The sequence below is a fragment of the Eriocheir sinensis genome, chromosome 49 (genome assembly GCF_024679095.1).
Source record: "Eriocheir sinensis breed Jianghai 21 chromosome 49, ASM2467909v1, whole genome shotgun sequence".
NCBI lineage: Eukaryota > Metazoa > Arthropoda > Malacostraca > Decapoda > Varunidae > Eriocheir > Eriocheir sinensis.
This window is the reverse complement of record NC_066557.1, coordinates 7798009-7803932: the sequence shown is the minus strand read 5'-3', so window position 1 is coordinate 7803932 and position 5924 is coordinate 7798009.

The window sequence follows — 5924 nt, the reverse complement described above, 5'->3', positions numbered from 1 at the left end:
GACTTTATTTTAATTCATATTCGTCCTTGTATCGTATTCGAGTTTCATAAAAGACTCTGGACTTGTTTTCTCTTTCTCTTTTGTAACCCATAATCATCTTTGTAACGTGTCTGAGTTTCATAAAAGACAGCAGAGTTGTTTTTTCTCTCTTTGCTAATCCATTATTTTCTTTGTAACACATCTGAATTTCTTAAAAGACTGTGGACTTGTTTTTCTCTTCCTCTTTACTTGCCCATAATCATCTTTGTAACATATTTGAGTTTCATAAAAGACAGTGGATTTGTTTTTCTCTTCCTCTTTTCTAAGCCATAATTGTCTTTGTAACGTATCTGAGTTTCATAAAAGACTCTGGACTTGTTTTCTCTTTCTCTTTTGTAACCCATAATCATCTTTGTAACGTATCTGAGTTTCATAAAAGACTGTGAACTTGTTTTCTCTTTCTCTTTTCTAGCCCATAATCATCTTTGTAACATATCTGAGTTTTATAAAAGACTGTGGACTTGTTTTTCTCTTTTTCTTTTGTAACCCATAATCATCTTTGTAACATATCTGAGTTTCATAAAAGACTGTGGACTTGTTTTATCTTCCTCTTTTGTAACCCATAATCATCTTTGTAACGTATCTGAGTTTCATAAAAGACTGTGGACTTGTTTTATCTTCCTCTTTTGTAACCCATAATCATCTTTGTAACGTATCTGAGTTTCATAAAAGACTGTGGACTTGTTTTCTCTTCCTCTTTTCTAACCCATAATCATCTTTGTAACATATCTGAGTTTCATAAAAGACTCTGGACTTGTTTTTCTCTTCCTCTTTACTAGCCTATAATCATCTTTGTAACGTATCTGAGTTTCATAAAAGACTGTGGACTTGTTTTTTCTCTCTTTGCTAATCCATTATTTTCTTTGTAACACATATGAATTTCTTAAAAGACTGTGGACTTGTTTTTCTCTTCCTCTTTACTAGCCCATAATCATCTTTGTAACATATCTGAGTTTCATAAAAGACTGTGGACTTGTTTTCTCTTCCTCTTTTGTAACCCATAATCATCTTTGTAACATATCTGAGTTTCATAAAAGACTGTGGACTTGTTTTCTCTTCCTCTTTTGTAACCCATAATCATCTTTGTAACATATCTGAGTTTCATAAAAGACAGTGGAGTTGTTTTTTCTCTCTTTGCTAATCCATTATTTTCTTTGTAACACATATGAATTTCTTAAAAGACTGTGGACTTGTTTTTCTCTTCCTCTTTACTAACCCATAATCATCTCTGTAACATATCTGAGTTTCATAAAAGACTGTGGACTTGTTTTCTCTTCCTCTTTTGTAACCCATAATCATCTTTATAACATATCTGAGTTTCATAAAAGACTGTGGACTTGTTTTCTCTTCCTCTTTTGTAACCCATAATCATCTTTGTAACGTATCTGAGTTTCATAAAAGACTGTGGACTTGTTTTCTCTTCCTCTTTTGTAACCCATAATCATCTTTGTAACATATCTGAGTTTCATAAAAGACTGTGAACTTGTTTTCTCTTCCTCTTTTGTAACCCATAATCATCTTTATAACATATCTGAGTTTCATAAAAGACTCTGGACTTGTTTTCTCTTCCTCTTTTGTAACCCATAATCATCTTTATAACATATCTGAGTTTCATAAAAGACTCTGGACTTGTTTTCTCTTCCTCTTTTGTAACCCATAATCATCTTTATAACATATCTGAGTTTCATAAAAGACTGTGGACTTGTTTTCTCTTCCTCTTTTGTAACCCATAATCATCTTTATAACATATCTGAGTTTCATAAAAGACTCTGGACTTGTTTTCTCTTCCTCTTTTGTAACCCATAATCATCTTTGTAACATATCTGAGTTTCATAAAAGACTGTGGATTTGTTTTTTTCTTTCTCTTTTGTAACCCATAATTGTCTTTGTAACACATATCCGAGTTTCATAAAAGACTGTGGACTTGTTTTCTCTTCCTCTTTTCTAACCCATAATCATCTTTGTAACATATCTGAGTTTTATAAAAGACTGTGAACTTGTTTTCTCTTTCTCTTTTGTAACCCATAATTGTCTTTGTAACACATATCCGAGTTTCATAAAAGACTGGAATTGTTTTTTTCTTTCTCTTTTGTAACCCATAATCATCTTTGTAACATATCCGAGTTTCATAAAAGACTGTGGATTTGTTTTTTTCTTTCTCTTTTGTAACCCATAATCATCTTTGTAACATATCTGAGTTTCATAAAAGACTCTGGACTTGTTTTCTCTTTCTCTTTTGTAACCCATAATCATCTTTGTAACATATCTGAGTTTCATAAAAGACTGTGGATTTGTTTTTTCTTTCTCTTTTGTAACCCATAATCATCTTTGTAACATATCTGAGTTTCATAAAAGACTGTGGATTTGTTTTTTCTTTCTCTTTTGTAACCCATAATCATCTTTGTAACATATCTGAGTTTCATAAAAGACTGTGGATTTGTTTTTTTCTTTCTCTTTTGTAACCCATAATCATCTTTGTAACATATCTGAGTTTCATAAAAGACTGTGAACTTGTTTTCTCTTTCTCTTTTGTAACCCATAATCATCTTTGTAACATATCTGAGTTTCATAAAAGACTGTGGACTTGTTTTCTCTTTCTCTTTTGTAACCCATAATCATCTTTGTAACATATCTGAGTTTCATAAAAGACTGTGGACTTGTTTTCTCTTTCTCTTTTGTAGCCCATAATCATCTTTGTAACATATCTGAGTTTCATAAAAGACTGTGGACTTGTTTTTCTCTTCCTCTTTACTAGCCCATAATCATCTTTGTAACATATCTGAGTTTCATAAAAGACTGTGGACTTGTTTTTCTCTTCCTCTTTACTAGCCCATAATCATCTTTGTAACATATCTGAGTTTCATAAAAGACTGTGGACTTGTTTTTCTCTTCCTCTTTACTAGCCCATAATCGTCTTTGTAACATATCTGAGTTTTATAAGAGACAGTGGATTTGTTTTTCTCTCTCTTCTAACCCATAATCGTCTTTGTAACACATCTGAATTTCTTAAAAGACTGTGGACTTGTTTTTCTCTTCCTCTTTACTTGCCCATAATCATCTTTGTAACATATTTGAGTTTCATAAAAGACTGTGGACTTGTTTTTCTCTTCCTCTTTACTTGCCCATAATCATCTTTGTAACATATCTGAGTTTCATAAAAGACAGTGGAGTTGTTTTTTCTCTCTTTGCTAATCCATTATTTTCTTTGTAACACATCTGAATTTCTTAAAAGACTGTGGACTTGTTTTTCTCTTCCTCTTTACTAGCCCATAATCATCTTTGTAACATATTTGAGTTTCATAAAAGACTGTGGACTTGTTTTTCTCTTCCTCTTTTCTAACCCATAATTGTCTTTGTAACACATATCCGAGTTTCATAAAAGACTGTGGATTTGTTTTTTTCTTTCTCTTTTGTAACCCATAATCATCTTGGTAACATATCTGCGTTTTATAAGAGACAGTGGATTTGTTTTTCTCTCTCTCTCTTTCCTAACCCATAATCGTCTTTGTAACATATATATCTGAATTTCATAAAAGAGCGGGGTTGTTTTTCTTTCATCCATAACCGTTTCTTTCGTCTTGTATCGTATCCGAGTTCCATAAAAGACTGTGGATTTGATTTTCCTCTCTTTTCTAACCCAAATTGTCCTTGTAACATATCTAAATTTCATGAACAGAGAATGGAATTGTTTTTGCTCTCTCTTTGCTAACCCATTATCGTCCTTGTAACATATCTGAATTTTATAAAAGAGAAGGGTACATTAATTGTTTTCCTTTCATCCATAACCGTTTCTTTACCGTATCAAAATTCCATAAAAAAAATGTACTTGTGTTTTCTTTGATCCATAGTTGTCTTTGTAGCGTAAATCTGAGTTCCATGAAGGAGACTTGACCCTTTATGTTCGTTTGCTTTGTTTTGTTTTGTTTTATGTGTATCGTGTGAGGCGAAAGATAAACTAGAGGAAAGACTAGACTTCCACTCCTACAAAAATGGCCCCAAAATCAAGATATCAATGATGCATATATGTTTAGTTAATTATTCTTCCCTTGGCTTAATTTACCTCTTATGCCGTTGTTGCTGTTGTTGTTTATAGAAGTCAATCAGGTAAGGAAAGGTGAGGAAAGGTGAGGAAAGGAAGGGAAAGGAAGGGAAAAAGGAAAAGAAGGGAAAGGAAAGGAAAAGGGAAAGGAAAGGAAAGGTAAAAGAAAAAAAGGGAAAGGGAAAAGGAAAGGAATGTAAAAAGAAAGGAAAGGAAAAGAAAGGAAATGAAAGGAAAAAGGAAGGGAAAGGAAAGGAAACGAAAAGGAAAAGAAAGAAAAGGAAAAAGGAAAGGAAAACGGAAGGAAAAGGAAGTGAAAGGAGAGGAGAGGATAGGAAAGAAAAGGAAAACAAGGAAAAGGAAAGGAGAGGAAAGGAAGGGAAGAATTAAAATAACCAATGCTTCTAAATACTAAATAAATACACTCACCTTCCATCCTTAACACATTAAAACACATTTATTACTCGTCTCCATCGTATATACACTAAACACATTAATCATCCGTTTAATGTATATGCGATGGAGACAAGTAATAAATGTGTTTTAATGTATATAGAATGGACGGTCAGTGTATTTATTTAGTATTTAGAAAGATTGGTCCTTTTAATTCAGATGTAAAGTGCATTGAAGAGAAGAGGCGAATAATTAATATGTGATCAAGTGATAAAGGTATTGAGGGTATTATGTTAAAGCAATCAACAGGTGGCGGTCTGGGTCAGGTAAACAGCACAGGTGAGGGGAGAGTATTTGGAAACATTGGTGCTTTTAATGCAGATGTAAAATGTATTGAAAAAAAGAAAAGGCGAATAATGAATGTGTTTTAGAGAGTATTAGATGGAGGGTATTTAAAAAGATTGGTCCTTTTAATTCAGATGTAAAGTGCGTTTAAGAGAAGAGGCGAATAATTAATATGTGATCAAGTGATAAAGGTATTGAGGGTATTATGTTAAAGCAATCAACAGGTGGCGGTCTGGGTCAGGTAAACAGCACAGGTGAGGGGAGAGTATTTGGAAACATTGGTGCTTTTAATGCAGATGTAAAATGTATTGAAAAAAAGAAAAGGCGAATAATGAATGTGTTTTAGTGTGTATAGGATGGAGAGTGAGTGTATTTATTTAGTATTTAGAAGCATTGGTTATTTTAATTCAGATGTAAAGTGCATTGAAGAGAAGAAGAAACGGATAATCAATGTGTTTAGTGTATATACGATGGAGACGAATAATACATGTGTTTTAGTGTGTATAGGATGGAGGGTGCGTGTATTTATTTAGTATTTAGAGGCACTGGTTCTTTTAAGCAACAAGGTATCCGACGTTTATTATGCTTCTTCTCTGGTCCTGTCATTTCCACACAGTCGGATTATATTATTGCAAGCAAACCTTCCAAACGGGTAGACAGCTTTAAGAATCCAAGGAAGGACACGAGAAAAAGTAAGTATTTCCAAGCCAAACATCTAAGGTCCTCTCCTCCCCTCTGCTCTGCCACACAGTCCCAACACCTATTTTTTCTTCTCATATGTTTCCTAAAGCTAACATATAGGGTAGGCGGTGGCTGAGTGGTAGCGTGCGGGCTCCACATTCACCGCGTGATGGTCGACGCGGTTTCGAATCGCCACACTACCAAGTGGGATTTTTCAGTCACCGCCGAGTGGCTTAAAACTACCCACACGCTGTCCTGAAGACCACCCATCAACCCGGACTCTAGAGGAAACCGTCCAAGTGAATCAAGAAGGAGTTCCGGGGGGCAGCATGAGCCAATGCAAGATGGCGCCACTATAAACACTTGCCTGCGCCATGACGGGCTGGGGCCGAATACCATCCAGGCCCGTCAAGCAAGCCTACCGGCG